This window comes from Polyodon spathula, chromosome 17 (genome assembly GCF_017654505.1).
Source record: "Polyodon spathula isolate WHYD16114869_AA chromosome 17, ASM1765450v1, whole genome shotgun sequence".
In the NCBI taxonomy this organism is placed as follows: Eukaryota; Metazoa; Chordata; class Actinopteri; order Acipenseriformes; family Polyodontidae; genus Polyodon; species Polyodon spathula.
In genome coordinates this window covers 37,432,149-37,449,969 of record NC_054550.1, presented here as the reverse complement: position 1 = coordinate 37,449,969, position 17,821 = coordinate 37,432,149, and the positions used below count along the sequence as shown (strand labels likewise).

Here is a 17,821-nt window from a genome sequence, read left to right as displayed (position 1 = left end):
GCTGCACACAGAGAGACTGAGAGCACAAAGCAGAGCCGCTGCACACAGAGAGACTGAGAGCACAAAGCAGAGCCGATGCACACAGAGACTGAGAGCACAAAGCAGAGCCGCTGCACACAGAGAGACTGACAGCACAAAGCAGAGCCGAGAAAAGCAGAGAAAAGCATTTCTATTTTTTATCAGTAAAAACCTCAGCTCTGTTCATGGAGATAAACAGTAGGAATGCAATTTGAGCAGCAAGACAGCTTTTCAATGCAAGTGTTCGGAGCTGTGAACATTGCCCTTTACTACTTTGAGAAGGATCTCTGTTCGATTAAGAATCGACAAGCACTTCAGCCGGAACTTTTGTCTACTTGACTCTGTAGACTCAACAGTGATGATGGACTAGCAGAAAGGTTGGTGTACTTGACTTTGTTTGTTGTAAGTTTTCCCTTAGAATAATCAGGCTATACAATCACACAGCAGCCTTCAGATCAGACCCCTTGACTGGAGCCTCCCATGATCCTGATGTCAATGCACCTAGAACCCATGAATTCATGAAACAAACAAACGAACCGACGTCACCAGCTGTGTGCTTCGCCTCGTTTCGATTTCTTATTATTTGTGTGGTTTTGCTGAGACCTTGTCTTTAGTTCTCCTGTGTGTATATATATTAATTAATTTAAACGTTGTGTGTAGGGTGTGTGTTATTGTATATCACATGCAGACTGGGCTAAGCTGAGCAACTCTGTGCAAAATGAGATCTCTTACACCCTACACATGACAAACTTTTCTAAGTGTGCTGGGCGTTTGACAAACCCTTAGGATTTCTTGCATGGTTTATAATATTTACCATAAGACTGTGCCTTATTGCAGAGTGTCTAAACTTGAACGATGTTTCCCATGAAGGACTGTGGATAAAAACACCAACCTCGTGTCAGAAAGGCAGGAGTCTGCTGCTTCAGTACCAACACTCAGACACTGTGTAACTGCTGGAATGGAATCTCACATTATCACAGCGATGAAACACACAGCCTGTGACAGCAGGGGACAAGGCTTTCTCCAAGGCTACCTGCACCTGGAAATATACTTCCACGCTGCAAACTATAAAAAGGGAACCACAAATCAGACTGCCTTTCATTGCACTGTAACTGCACACTTTACCTTGTACACTGAACCGTTGTGTACACTGAAGGAGGTCCTGGGTGAGACGCTGGTCTGCTCTCGATTCTCATGGTTTTATCTTTAAACTAATGTGATATTATGCGGTTGGAATTGCTGCTGTAGTTTAGAAGTGGCTTCAAATTATAAAATTATAAAAATTCATGTCACTGATAGTTTATGCTGCCAAAACTCACATTTTGCAAAGTCTTTGATTCAAGACAAACGCTCCCTAAAGAATGACATCATCACATGAGTAGTTATTAGGGTCATTCAAAGGTAAACACTTACAATTGAATCATTTCTTTGCTCATCCCAGAACCAGCTCAGAGAGTCCAGATAAATGAGATAAACTGCTAGTGTCTGTCTCACTTAATTGAGTGAGACGTTTTTAATAATGCTGCAAAACCCAGTACATGCTCCCTGGGGTTATACTGAGTGCATTACTTCTGAATCTGCTTATTCAGCATTGCGAAATACTTCCAATCGAATATTATAGAAGGGTGATCAGCAGCAAGGGTTTTGCAATGATGTTCTGATGTAGCTAATTTCACCAAGCCCATGTTATTGCTGACCCAAATACCTGTGCTATGCACTGTCCCTTGCATACTTTGCTAAATTTGATTCTGCCCTGGGTTTCTTTATCATGTTTTCAGCCAGCTTGTGCATTTCAGTGCTTGCGTGCGTGCGTGTGCATGCGTGTGCGTGTGCATATCAGTCACAGTAGTTAGTTCAATACATCAAATCAGAGTAAAATGAAGTGAAAGAGCAGAGCTCAGAGTCAGCAGCGCAACAGAATTCCTGCTGGAGGAAACGTGTTCACTGTTGGGTTGTATTAGTGGCTCTGCAGACCCACCTCACTGTTGGGTTGTATTAGTGGCTCTGCAGACCCACCTCACTGTTGGGTTGTATTAGTGGCTCTGCAGACCCACCTCACTGTTGGGTTGTATTAGTGGCTCTGCAGACCCACCTCACTGACAGGTTGTATTAGTGGCTCTGCAGACCCACCTCACTGTTGGGTTGTATTAGTGGCTCTGCAGACCCACCTCACTGTAGGGTTGTATTAGTGGCACTGCAGACCCACCTCACTGACAGGTTGTATTAGTGGCTCTGCAGACCCACCTCACTGACAGGTTGTATTAGTGGCTCTGCAGACCCACCTCACTGTTGGGTTGTATTAGTGGCTCTGCAGACCCACCTCACTGTTGGGTTGTATTAGTGGCCCTCACTGTTGGGTTGTATTAGTGGCTCTGCAGACCCACCTCACTGTTGGGTTGTATTAGTGGCTCTGCAGACCCACCTCACTGTTGGGTTGTATTAGTGGCTCTACAGACCCACCTCACTGTTGGGTTGTATTAGTGGCTCTGCAGACCCACCTGACTGTTGGGTTTTATTAGTGGCTCTGCAGACCCACCTCGACTGTCAGCTCCCCGCTTCACCTCCAGACAGGATCCCAGGGGTGTCAATCCTCGCTTTCACTCTGTCCGCACCTGGTTGGGCATCTGGGAGCAGACAAACCTGCAGAGAGGAGCAGAGCGAGAGGGTTAGAGGGGCAGAGAGAATGACATCGACAAGAAAAGGTTGACAGAACACAAATGAAGCTGGATGTTTGAGTTGTGTATGAATACTAAAGCAGTATGTCACAGAGCTACAGGATGGTGTGTGGGCTGAATCGATAATCATAGCTCTTACAAAGACCTCTGCTTTCAGCCTGTCCCCTCCCCGCTACACCTACCGATACTCCCCCACACACACAAACCTCTGCTTTCAGCCTGTCCCCTCACCGGGGGCTACACCTAACGATACTCCCCACCCACCAGACCTCTGTTTCAGCCTGTCCCTCCCGTACACTACCGATATCCCACACCACACCGACCTCTGCTTTCCGGCCTGTCGCTCCCCGCTACACATACCGATACTCCCCCACACACACAGACCTCTGCTTTCATCCTGTCCCCTCCCCGCTACACCTACCGATACTCCCCCACACACACAGACCTCTGCTTTCAGCCTGTCCCCTCCCCCCTACACCTACCGATACTCCCCCACACGCTACAGACCTCTGCTTTCAGCCTGTCCGCTCCCCGCTACACCTACCGATACTCCCCCACACACACAGACCTCTTCTTTCAGCCTGTCCCCTCCCCGCTACACCTGCCGATACTCCCCCACACACACAGACCTCTTCTTTCAGCCTGTCCCCTCCCCGCTACACCTGCCGATACTCCCCCACACACACAGACCTCTTCTTTCAGCCTGTCCCCTCCCCGCTACACCTGCCGATACTCCCCCACACACACAGACCTCTGCTTTCAGCCTGTCCCCTCCCCGCTACTCCTACCGATACTCCCCCACACACACAGACCTCTGCTTTCAGCCTGTCCGCTCCCCGCTACACCTACCGATACTCCCCCACACACACAGACCTCTGCTTTCAGCCTGTCCCCTCCCCGCTACACCTACCGATACTCCCCCACACACACACAGACCTCTGCTTTCAGCCTGTCCGCTCCCCGCTACACCTACCGATACCCCCCCACACACACAGACCTCTGCTTTCAGCCTGTCCCCTCCCCGCTACACCTGCCGATACTCCCCCACACACACAGACCTCTTCTTTCAGCCTGTCCCCTCCCCGCTACACCTGCCGATACTCCCCCACACACACAGACCTCTTCTTTCAGCCTGTCCCCTCCCCGCTACACCTGCCGATACTCCCCCACACACACAGACCTCTTCTTTCAGCCTGTCCCCTCCCCGCTACACCTGCCGATACTCCCCCCCCACACACACAGACCTCTTCTTTCAGCCTGTCCCCTCCCCGCTACACCTGCCGATACTCCCCCACACACACAGACCTCTTCTTTCAGCCTGTCCCCTCCCCGCTACACCTGCCGATACTCCCCCACACACACAGACCTCTTCTTTCAGCCTGTCCCCTCCCCGCTACTCCTACCGATACTCCCCCCCCCACACACACAGACCTCTGCTTTCAGCCTGTCCCCTCCCCGCTACGCCTACCGATACTCCCCCACACACACAGACCTCTTCTTTCAGCCTGTCCCCTCCCCGCTACACCTGCCGATACTCCCCCACACACACAGACCTCTTCTTTCAGCCTGTCCCCTCCCCGCTACACCTGCCGATACTCCCCCACACACACAGACCTCTTCTTTCAGCCTGTCCCCTCCCCGCTACACCTGCCGATACTCCCCCACACACACAGACCTCTTCTTTCAGCCTGTCCCCTCCCCGCTACTCCTACCGATACTCCCCCACACACACAGTCCTCTGCTTTCAGCCTGTCCGCTCCCCGCTACACCTACCGATTCTCCCCCACACACACAGACCTCTGCTTTCAGCCTGTCCCCTCCCAGCTACACCTACCGATACTCCCCCACACACACACACACAGACCTCTGCTTTCAGCCTGTCCCCTCCCCGCTACACCTACCGATACTCCCCCACACACACAGACCTCTGCTTTCAGCCTGTCCCCTCCCCGCTACACCTACCGATACTCCCCCACACACACAGACCTCTGCTTTCAGCCTGTCCGCTCCCCGCTACACCTACCGATACTCCCCCCCCCACACACACAGACCTCTTCTTTCAGCCTGTCCGCTCCCCGCTACACCTGCCGATACTCCCCCACACACACAGACCTCTGCTTTCAGCCTGTCCCCTCCCCGCTACACCTACCGATACTCCCCCACACACACAGACCTCTGCTTTCAGCCTGCCCCCTCCCCGCTACACCTACCGATACCCCCCCACACACACAGACCTCTGCTTTCAGCCTGTCCCCTCCCCGCTACACCTACCGATACTCCCCCACACACACAGACCTCTGCTTTCAGCCTGTCCCCTCCCCGCTACACCTACCGATACGCCCCCACACACACAGACCTCTGCTTTCAGCCTGTCCCCTCCCCGCTACACCTACCGATACTCCCCCCCCCACACACACAGACCTCTGCTTTCAGCCTGTCCCCTCCCCGCTACTCCTACCGATACTCCCCCACACACACAGCTTTCAGCCTCTGCTTTCAGCCTGTCCCCTCCCCGCTACACCTACCGATACTCCCCCACACACACAGACCTCTGCTTTCAGCCTGTCCCCTCCCCGCTACTCCTACCGATACTCCCCCACACACACAGTCCTCTGCTTTCAGCCTGTCCGCTCCCCGCTACACCTACCGATTCTCCCCCACACACACAGACCTCTGCTTTCAGCCTGGCCCCTCCCCGCTACACCTACCGATACTCCCCCCCCCACACACACAGACCTCTGCTTTCCGCCTGTCCCCTCCCCGCTACACCTACCGATACTCCCCCACACACACAGACCTCTTCTTTCAGCCTGTCCCCTCCCCGCTACACCCACCGATACTCCCCCACACACACAGACCCCTGCTTTCAGCCTGTCCCCTCCCCGCAACACCTACCGATACTCCCCCACACACACAAACCTCTGCTTTCAGCCTGTCCGCTGGAGACGAACAGTCCGATACAGCGTTTACCAGCTACTCCCCCCCACACACAGACCTCTGCTTTCAGCCTGTCCCCTCCCCGCTACACCTGCCGATACTCCCCCACACACACAGACCTCTTCTTTCAGCCTGTCCCCTCCCCGCTACTCCTACCGATACTCCCCCACACACACAGTCCTCTGCTTTCAGCCTGTCCGCTCCCCGCTACCCCTACCGATACTCCCCCGGGGGGGGGACACACACAAACCTCTGCTTTCAGCCTGTCAACATTTCGTTGGGGTCTGGTCTGCGTTTTGTGGATATCCCCACACAGTCGAGGGGGAGGGCTGCGATGCCGTACGTACCCTTGACCGCTAAGCTTCTCATACCCCCCCTCCACACACACAGCCTAGCTTTAAGCCTAGGTGCCGCTCCCGCTACACCTACGTACTACCCCACACACAGACTCTGCGTTCGGCCTAAACACCTCCACGCTACACCTACCCGATACTCCCCCCCCACACATCTCAGTACTGTCGGACTTTCAAGACTGCTCGCACTCCCCGCTACTAGGCTAACGAGGTACATCCCCCCCTTACGGAGGACACAGTACACTCTGCTTTCAGACAGTCCCCTCCCCGTGACAACAACGATACTCCCCCCCCCACAAAACAAGACCTTGCTTTTCTACCTGTCCCCTGACCGTACACCTACGTACTCCGGGACACACAGGGCTCTTGCTTTCAGCCTGTCCGCTCACGCTGTGATCCTACCGTACTCCCACACCTCAGGACCAGACACGTCTGCGGTGTCGAGCCGTGTACCTATTCGCGTAAACATTGTCCGAGTAGGTGGACCCACCCACCACAGCCTCTGTGATCAGCCTGTCCCCTCCCGATACACCTAGACAGAGCACTCCGCTGTAACTACCGCAAAAAAAAAAAAAATAAGAGGCATTTACCTCCCCGCTGGATGCACATAACGATACCACCCCCCCAAACACAAAGACCTCTGCTTTCAGGGCCTGTCCCCTCCCAGATACACACTACCGACTATCCCCCACACACCACAGAACTCTGACTTTCTAATCGATGTCCCCGCTACACCTACCGATACTCCCCCACACACACAGACCTCTTCTTTCAGCCTGTCCCCTCCCCGCTACACCTGCCGATACTCCCCCACACACACAGACCTCTTCTTTCAGCCTGTCCCCTCCCCGCTACACCTGCCGATACTCCCCCACACACACAGACCTCTTCTTTCAGCCTGTCCCCTCCCCGCTACTCCTACCGATACTCCCCCACACACACAGTCCTCTGCTTTCAGCCTGTCCGCTCCCAGCTACACCTACCGATACTCCCCCACACGCACAGACCTCTGCTTTCAGCCTGTCCCCTCCCCGCTACACCTACCGATACTCCCCCCCCCACACACACAGACCTCTGCTTTCAGCCTGTCCCCTCCCCGCTACACCTGCCGATACTCCCCCACACACACAGACCTCTTCTTTCAGCCTGTCCCCTCCCCGCTACACCTGCCGATACTCCCCCACACACACAGACCTCTTCTTTCAGCCTGTCCCCTCCCCGCTACACCTGCCGATACTCCCCCACACACACAGACCTCTTCTTTCAGCCTGTCCCCTCCCCGCTACACCTGCCGATACTCCCCCACACACACAGACCTCTTCTTTCAGCCTGTCCCCTCCCCGCTACACCTGTAAGTCGGTTTTGATGGCATGTTAGGGTTTTTGGGGGGTAGTGTGTTGTATTGAGCCGAAAGCGGACAGGGGAGGGGCGATGTGAGATTTGGAGGGGGGGACCTCTTCTTTCAGCCTGTCCCTAGAGACGAAAGGTCGGACAGTGATGGGCGCTGTAGGATGATCTGCCTGTGACGGGGGTGTCTCTGTATGAGACGTAAGCTCGGCCAGTTTTTTGTGCGACGTTTTTGGCTATCCGATACTCCCCCACACACACAGTCCTCTGCTTTCAGCCTGTCCGCTCCCAGCTACACCTACCGATACTCCCCCACACACACAGACCTCTGCTTTCAGCCTGTCCGCTCCCCGCTACACCTACCGATACTCCCCCACCCACACACACAGACCTCTGCTTTCAGCCCGTCCCCTCCCAGCTACACCTACCGATTCACACACAGACCTCTGCTTTCAGCCTGTCCGCTCCCCGCTACACCTACCGATACTCCCCCACACACACAGACCTCTGCTTTCAGCCTGTCCCCTCCCCGCTACACCTACCGATACTCCCCCACACACACAGACCTCTGCTTTCAGCCTGTCCCCTCCCCGCTACACCTACCGATACTCCCCCACACACCCACACCTCTGCTTTCAGCCTGTCCCCATGGGCGATGTGGATGGCTATGAGGTGGTGTGTGGTCTGGATGCTTTCAGCCTGTCCGCTCCCCGCTACACCTACCGATACTCCCCCACACACACAGACCTCTGCTTTCAGCCTGTCCCCTCCCCGCTACACCTACCGATACTCCCCCACACACACAGACCTCTGCTTTCAGCCTGTCCCCTCCCCGCTACACCTACCGATACTCCCCCACACACACAGACCTCTGCTTTCAGCCTGTCCGCTCCCCGCTACACCTACCGATACTCCCCCACACACACAGACCTCTGCTTTCAGCCTGTCCGAGCCTCTGTGTACACACTGAAGTGCCCTGGGCCTCCACTCATGCGCATTAAACCAATCACACATTTTAACTAGAAATGCTCAGAGACCCTTAATGTCTGTGTGCTCTATTACAGTGGCTTCTCATGGTGGGGTTACTCAGATTTACTCTTTAAACACTGCAACACAACTGCAGCTGAAAGCCCAGGATGTGGGGAAAGCAGCCACAATACAGAGAGAGGTTATTTGGGTTGCCTGTTTGCCAGGGCGAGAGGCTTTGTGCCGTGCAACACGGCCCATGGTGTTAACTCCCAATGAGGTCATGCGCTGGGACTGGGTGAGCCGAACTCCTCAGTGCTAATGATGGGCAGGCCTGTTTACACTCAGCAGTGGAGATTCTCAAAACACAGAAATCTGCAGGAGTAACCCAGCTGGACTTCATGTACTCTGATCTTTCTCTCTGCTGTCCAGTATCCCACCCCATATCGAAGTTCCACTAGCAATTCTCTTCAGCAGCCGAGGTAAATGTTTGCTTGCTTGTTTGTATGTTTGTGTGTGTCTGCTCAGCAATGCAGACAGACCTGCTTGCTAAGGAATTTATTCCAGGTGTTTATTAGCATTTGAATGAAGCTGTTGTGTCCACATGGCACAGTGTTATCCTGAGAATGATTACACTTACATGCCATTTATCAACCTGTTCTGTCTAGATCCACAGAGGACTGCTCCAATGTTTAGGGAATTGATAAATGCTTAGTAGATTAAACCGAAGCGTGTGCACGTTTAGATGTGAAGCCACTGCACTGAATATTTCAAGTTCTGCTCAGGAAACTCCTTTCTTGTGATGGGCTCCATACAAAGCCGCTCTCCTGTTCTCCCCCTGTTCTCCTCCAGCTCTTCATGTTCTGCCTCCCCCTGTTCTCTCCCAGTCTCTTCCAGCTCTTCACACTCCTTCTGTCAGGTCGGGGGCCATTCCCATTTTCCAGTTACTTTTTAAAATCAATTCTCAATTCCCGTTCCCTTTTAATCCATTCTAACACATCACTGATCACAACTGCAATCCACAGTATTCTGTTAAAATGGGCTCCTCACAGTGGCAACAACAAATTACTTAATCTGCTGGATAATAAAATTGGATTCTCAAATAAAAGCAGATGAACAATCACCGTTATTGTATCTCTCACAAGAAACTGAAATTGATTTTGAAAAACAGGAATTGACCCCAACCCTGCTCTCTGCACACAGTGTCCCCCCCCACCCCGGTCTTCTCTTTCCAATGCTCTCTGCACACAGTGCTCCCCCCCAACCCTGGTCTTCTCTTTCCAATGCTCTCTCTGCACACAGTAATGCCATTACAGTGGCACCTTCATACTTGTGTAAGGCAGAACACAAACAGCATGATCTTGTAACTGTGTCTTGCATTGTACGTTACCCACACCATCTTTAAATTCATAGATTCATTGACAAATCTGATGAATCAGTTCACGCAATACAACCACTTATCCAGTTTGTGGTGAAACTTGGCGACAGCAGCCTGTACCTCAAGTTATCAAAAGTGTCAGAAGCTCAAAGAGTTTGATGGTGTGGAATAATTTATAAACACATTTCAGGGTCTTGTTTATTTCAGAAGTATCTCAAGCAGGTCTCAATGTATTCTGACCTATTGATGTCCGAGCTTGCCAGAGTATCTGCGTCAATCCTGATTCCAAACCCTTTTCCTTTTAAAATAAATAAAATCAACATGTTAAACAATTGAGAGGAAATCAACTCCCTGACCTGAGCTCAGAGCTTAGAGACAGACAGAGACAGAGGGAGCACTCTGCACAGGGTCACTGAGAGGAGAGGTAGAGACAGACAGAGACAGAGGGAGCACTCTGCACAGGGTCACTGAGAGGAGAGGTAGAGACAGACAGAGACAGAGGGAGCACTCTGCACAGGGACACTGAGAGGAGAGGTAGAGACAGACAGAGACAGAGGGAGCACTCTGCACAGGGTCACTGAGAGGAGAGGTAGAGACAGACAGAGACAGAGGGAGCACTCTGCACAGGGTCACTGAGAGGAGAGGTAGAGACAGACAGAGGGAGCACTCTGCACAGGGTCACTGAGAGGAGAGGTAGAGACAGACAGAGACAGAGGGAGCACTCTGCACAGGGTCACTGAGAGGAGAGGTAGAGACAGACAGAGACAGAGGGAGCACTCTGCACAGGGTCACTGAGAGGAGAGGTAGAGACAGACAGAGACAGAGGGAGCACTCTGCACAGGGTCACTGAGAGGAGAGGTAGAGACAGACAGAGACAGAGGGAGCACTCTGCACAGGGTCACTGAGAGGAGAGGTAGAGACAGACAGAGGGAGCACTCTGCACAGGGTCACTGAGAGGAGAGGTAGAGACAGACAGAGACAGAGGGAGCACTCTGCACAGGGTCACTGAGAGGAGAGGTAGAGACAGACAGAGACAGAGGGAGCACTCTGCACAGGGTCACTGAGAGGAGAGGTAGAGACAGACAGAGACAGAGGGAGCACTCTGCACAGGGTCACGGAGAGGAGAGGAGAGACAGAGACAGAGGGAGCACTCTGCACAGGGACACTGAGAGGAGAGGTAGAGACAGACAGAGGGAGCACTCTGCACAGGGTCACTGAGAGGAGAGGTAGAGACAGACAGAGACAGAGGGAGCACTCTGCACAGGGTCACTGAGAGGAGAGGTAGAGACAGACAGAGACAGAGGGAGCACTCTGCACAGGGTCACTGAGAGGAGAGGTAGAGACAGACAGAGACAGAGGGAGCACTCTGCACAGGGACACTGAGAGGAGAGGTAGAGACAGACAGAGACAGAGGGAGCACTCTGCACAGGGACACTGAGAGGAGAGGTAGAGACAGACAGAGACAGAGGGAGCACTCTGCACAGGGTCACTGAGAGGAGAGGTAGAGACAGACAGAGACAGAGGGAGCACTCTGCACAGGGACACTGAGAGGAGAGGTAGAGACAGACAGAGACAGAGGGAGCACTCTGCACAGGGTCACTGAGAGGAGAGGTAGAGACAGACAGAGACAGAGGGAGCACTCTGCACAGGGTCACTGAGAGGAGAGGTAGAGACAGACAGAGGGAGCACTCTGCACAGGGTCACTGAGAGGAGAGGTAGAGACAGACAGAGACAGAGGGAGCACTCTGCACAGGGACACTGAGAGGAGAGGTAGAGACAGACAGAGACAGAGGGAGCACTCTGCACACACTGAGAGGAGAGGTAGAGACAGACAGAGGGAGCACTCTGCACAGGGTCACTGAGAGGAGAGGGAGAGAGACAGACAGAGGGAGCACTCTGCACAGGGTCACTGAGAGGAGAGGTAGAGACAGACAGAGACAGAGGGAGCACTCTGCACAGGGACACTGAGAGGAGAGGTAGAGACAGACAGAGACAGAGGGAGCACTCTGCACAGGGTCACTGAGAGGAGAGGTAGAGACAGACAGAGACAGAGGGAGCACTCTGCACAGGGTCACTGAGAGGAGAGGTAGAGACAGACAGAGACAGAGGGAGCACTCTGCACAGGGTCACTGAGAGGAGAGGTAGAGACAGACAGAGACAGAGGGAGCACTCTGCACAGGGACACTGAGAGGAGAGGTAGAGACAGACAGAGACAGAGGGAGCACTCTGCACAGGGTCACTGAGAGGAGAGGTAGAGACAGACAGAGACAGAGGGAGCACTCTGCACAGGGACACTGAGAGGAGAGGTAGAGACAGACAGAGACAGAGGGAGCCCTCTGCACAGGGTCACTGAGAGGAGAGGTAGAGACAGACAGAGGGAGCACTCTGCACAGGGTCACTGAGAGGAGAGGTAGAGACAGACAGAGACAGAGGGAGCACTCTGCACAGGGTCACTGAGAGGAGAGGTAGAGACAGACAGAGACAGAGGGAGCACTCTGCACAGGGTCACTGAGAGGAGAGGTAGAGACAGACAGAGACAGAGGGAGCCCTCTGCACAGGGTCACTGAGAGGAGAGGTAGAGACAGACAGAGACAGAGGGAGCACTCTGCACAGGGTCACTGAGAGGAGAGGTAGAGACAGACAGAGACAGAGGGAGCACTCTGCACAGGGTCACTGAGAGGAGAGGTAGAGACAGACAGAGACAGAGGGAGCACTCTGCACAGGGTCACTGAGAGGAGAGGTAGAGACAGACAGAGGGAGCACTCTGCACAGGGTCACTGAGAGGAGAGGTAGAGACAGACAGAGACAGAGGGAGCACTCTGCACAGGGTCACTGAGAGGAGAGGTAGAGACAGACAGAGACAGAGGGAGCACTCTGCACAGGGTCACTGAGAGGAGAGGTAGAGACAGACAGAGACAGAGGGAGCACTCTGCACAGGGTCACTGAGAGGAGAGGTAGAGACAGAGGGAGCACTCTGCACAGGGTCACTGAGAGGAGAGGTAGAGACAGACAGAGACAGAGGGAGCACTCTGCACAGGGTCACTGAGAGGAGAGGTAGAGACAGACAGAGACAGAGGGAGCCCTCTGCACAGGGTCACTGAAAGGAGAGGTAGAGACAGACAGAGACAGAGGGAGCCCTCTGCACAGGGTCACTGAGAGGAGAGGTAGAGACAGACAGAGACAGAGGGAGCACTCTGCACAGGGTCACTGAGAGGAGAGGTAGAGACAGACAGAGGGAGCACTCTGCACAGGGTCACTGAGAGGAGAGGTAGAGACAGACAGAGACAGAGGGAGCACTCTGCACAGGGTCACTGAGAGGAGAGGTAGAGAGACAGACAGAGGGAGCACTCTGCACAGGGTCACTGAGAGGAGAGGTAGAGACAGACAGAGACAGAGGGAGCACTCTGCACAGGGTCACTGAGAGGAGAGGTAGAGACAGACAGAGACAGAGGGAGCACTCTGCACAGGGACACTGAGAGGAGAGGTAGAGACAGACAGAGACAGAGGGAGCACTCTGCACAGGGACACTGAGAGGAGAGGTAGAGAGACAGACAGAGACAGAGGGAGCACTCTGCACAGGGACACTGAGAGGAGAGGTAGAGACAGACAGAGACAGAGGGAGCACTCTGCACAGGGACACTGAGAGGAGAGGTAGAGACAGAGACAGAGGGAGCACTCTGCACAGGGTCACTGAGAGGAGAGGTAGAGACAGACAGAGACAGAGGGAGCACTCTGCACAGGGTCACTGAGAGGAGAGGTAGAGACAGACAGAGACAGAGGGAGCACTCTGCACAGGGACACTGAGAGGAGAGGTAGAGACAGACAGAGACAGAGGGAGCACTCTGCACAGGGACACTGAGAGGAGAGGTAGAGACAGACAGAGACAGAGGGAGCACTCTGCACAGGGTCACTGAGAGGAGAGGTAGAGAGACAGAGACAGAGGGAGCACTCTGCACAGGGTCACTGAGAGGAGAGGTAGAGACAGACAGAGGGAGCACTCTGCACAGGGTCACTGAGAGGAGAGGTAGAGACAGACAGAGACAGAGGGAGCACTCTGCACAGGGACACTGAGAGGAGAGGTAGAGACAGACAGAGACAGAGGGAGCACTCTGCACAGGGTCACTGAGAGGAGAGGTAGAGACAGACAGAGACAGAGGGAGCACTCTGCACAGGGTCACTGAGAGGAGAGGTAGAGACAGACAGAGGGAGCACTCTGCACAGGGTCACTGAGAGGAGAGGTAGAGACAGACAGAGACAGAGGGAGCACTCTGCACAGGGACACTGAGAGGAGAGGTAGAGACAGACAGAGACAGAGGGAGCACTCTGCACAGGGTCACTGAGAGGAGAGGTAGAGACAGACAGAGGGAGCACTCTGCACAGGGTCACTGAAAGGACAGGACAGAGACAGAGGGAGCACTCTGCACAGGGTCACTGAGAGGAGAGGTAGAGACAGACAGAGGGAGCACTCTGCACAGGGTCACTGAGAGGAGAGGTAGAGACAGACAGAGGGAGCACTCTGCACAGGGTCACAGAGGAGAGGGAAAGGGGGTCGGGGGTCGTTTGTTTATTTACCAGTGTTCTGTTTTACGTTCCTATCTCTTTATTGAATTACTCCTTTTCATGGTTTACTTATTGATATTGATGTTCATAATGTTCTTAATATAGTCTGCACTTTGAACTGCTTTGCCAATACTACCAAGGTTGTCATGCCAATAAAGCACCTTTGAATTTGAATTGAAAAGGGGGCGGAGAGAGAGAGGGAGAGAGAGAGGAGAGAGAGAGAAAGGAGAGAGAGAGAGAGCCCTGTTGTGTCTGCTGCCCGTGTCAATCAAACCGGCAGGGACAGCGCTAGCTACTCCTCTCCCTGCTCTTCACAGGAAGTGGCTGGATCCCGGTGTTCAAGCCAGTCTCTCCTGAGAGCAGGCACAGCGAGGGAGACTGGGAACACTGGTGATAATGGGGACAGTTGGGCAACAAACACAACCTCTGCAAATCCCACCTTCCCTCCAAACCCACCCAGCCTGACTCCATTCAATTGATGTAAACAGCATTGAACACAGTACCTGTTTAAATTATTAAGATGAGTGTTTGTACATCGGGGTTAAAATTAACATCCAACAGTCTCATCCACGACTATTAAACATGCTTAGAATACAAAGTCATGCAGAAAATAAAGATTCCCACTAGAAGAGGCGTGCTAAGGAGTCTCCGTTTAGCAGGACTGCATACTCTACCACTGCAGTGTTTTACAGTTAAGTATGAGCTGTGAAAGATGATTTAGTTAGAAGTTTGTGTTGGTATTAGTGCATTACATCCAACGGTGCATGCAAGACTAGTGTAAGACGATGTAAAAACACAAGGCAGAGTCCAATCTGATTGATTTAGACACCACAGTAATTAAGATCCAAACTCTCCTCGCTGCTCAGTGGCTTTCTATTTCCTGAAACCTTGCCCTAAACGCTGGGGCGGTGGGGTGCGCAAACACCAAGTGAAGGTAAGGAAGGCGTGCTTCTATTGTGATGGGAATGCAGAGCCTTGCATTGCCTGCCTGCCTGTCCAGAGCACAGCTGTGGATCGTGCCACCCTACCTGTTGAGGAAGGCGTTCCCAAAACAGTTGAGTTTCCGGAAGGGTTTGTTTGGATCGACAACCAGGGCGTTTCCGGGAATGATGCCCTCAGTCTCTCCGTGCATCACCGCGATGAAGGAGTCTGTCGTGGGCTCGGGACCGATCCGCATCCCCGGGAAATCCTGCTCCAGGAGGTACCTTCAACCAGAGAGAGAGGGAGAGGGGGAGAGGGGGAGGGACACACAGGATCAGACAGTGAGACACACAGGAATACTGACTGCATGCTGTACAGTCCTGCTCCAGACACACAGGATCAGAGACACACAGACAGGGCAGTTCTCAGAAAACCCTCCAGCAGTAAAGGGTTAATTGCTGTATCTTCTGCTGCCCCGGGGCAGGTCAGGGTTTTAAACAAGGATGCAGGGGACGATAGCAAGTGTTATTAATGGCAGTAAACAATCAGACAGTGGCACTGGTGTCAGACCAAGACAATGAAAACACTCACTTCCTCTCCCACAGCCCTCCCTCTGGAGCCCGGCGACAGCACTGGCCTGCAGATCAAAGGGACTGACAGACACAGTCCTGTCACCCAGCCAGAAGGTCCGATGAACAAGCAGAGATAAGCACAGGAAAAGCCCTGCCACTTACTCAGTACTTCTCGCTATGCGGCTTCACAAGTGATCTGTGATTGACTGATGAGAAACAACAAGAACTGGTTGTACTGGAAGAATATACTGTAGCATGACTGACTTCAAAACCCAGGGACAGACTTGATACCCATACACTGGGCCTAAACAAGCAGGCAGTACCACCTGGAGTGGGTCACAATGCTATGCAATAGCAGCCTTATTCCCAGCCAACAGGATTCCTCAGTTTTGTTTATTCTTGAATTCAAGGATCCTATTTTTCATGATCTAAACAGGAGTGAATCTTACCAGCAGCATCCTAAAACATGGCTCACACCCCTCCTGATTACAGCAGACCTCTCTGCACTGCATGTGGCTCATTTGGGTTCTTTTCAGAACTCTCCGAGCACTGTTGATTGCTGCATAGCGGAGCTGCAAGCACAGTTATTTTTGGCACACTCTCTCCAGGAGTATTAGAGGAAACTTCTGCCTAACTAAACGTGTTGCACCCGTCAAGTCTCCTCTAGAGCAGCGTGGGCCAGCGATAGAGAGCGAATACTGGGAGAGACAGCGGCCAGCTCAGTCATGAAACACAGGCAATGATTCAGCTTAGTACACGACAGCGAAACGTTTAAACTGAGACAGACTCAGCGGGACATCTGACCTCCCTGTGACAGCCTGGAGGTGTGAGATCTCACTCGATTTTTCACGCGCCTCCACCAACACTAAGCTTGGATTATGTTACCATTAGGAAGTAAAAGAGCCGTGCAATTAGGGGCTCTGTGAGAAACTCTTTCAAGTGAGGTTCAGTCACAGCAGGGATGGGAATGAGACTCCCATTGCACAGCCCTGGTTTTACTAGGAGTTTAATAAGACACACCTGAGCTTGTTAGCTATAAAACATAGGTGGATTACTATTATAAACTATACATTGTTCACACAACAAACAACACGCTGTTTAAATAAACGAAAGCAGTGTTGTGAAGCACTGTTGTAACTACAGTGTGCAACTACCGCGACACTACGAAAAACCTGCTAACTAACTCCAGCTGCACCGTCACTGGAACACACCGAGAAAGTGAAGGGGAAGTTCAAAACGCAGCTGCGTGCAATGTAGTACATGAACTATGTTTATTTTATATATATATATATATACATATATATATATATATTATATATATATATAGTAGCACGAGCTCAATTGTAGCGGTCTACAGCACTCAGTATTCCCAGGCAGTCTCCCATCCAAGTACTAACCAAGCCCAACATTGCTTTGCTTAAGCATTGCATGGTAAGTTCGATTTGAAGAGCTTTTTGCCGTCAGGGGTCACTACAAGGAAGTAGCTCTTCTTGCCCCGCCACTGTACTTATTAAAGCCTGTGCAAACGCTGATCTCACCTGATGAACGTAGTTTTCCCCGTGGAGTACTGTCCGACAAGCAGCACCATCGGCTTGTTGTTAAAATCCGCCGGCTCCAGGGCTGGCGAGTGGAAATCGTGGAACAGGTAGGTTTGCTCCAGCGGCAGCAGCTTCTTCATGTAGACGGACTGCAGCCCCTCCGTGACCGTCTGAAACATCTCGCCCTCCGCGTTCCTGCCGCCGTGCTCCCTGCTAACCCAGCTGAACATGGCGATGCCCGGAATAATATCGTTGTCTTCTTGACTGATTTCGATATTCAAACCCCCACGCTGTGATGTGCGAGTGTGCTTGTTTGTAAGTTTTAACGCTCGTCAGGACGCCGGACCGCCTCTCTGTCTCTGTCTCTGTCTCTGTCTCTGTCTCTCTTCGCTGCCGGCCGCATAACTTCCAGCTCACCTGCCGCGGCCCCGCCCCAGCCAGACCCGACACGTCATGCTGCGGCTTCATTATTCATGAGGCTGGATTTAAATATTCATCATGGAACTGCATTAAAACAAACAAGCGTTCAGCAGACCCGACTCGGAGCAGAATCGGT

The 17,821-nt window shown here is 52.8% G+C and overlaps 1 pseudogene; it reads right to left on the bottom strand.

The window, feature by feature from the left end:
• The window catches only part of LOC121329710, a 32,272-nt pseudogene extending 14,451 nt beyond the window's left edge, over positions 1–17,821 (bottom strand).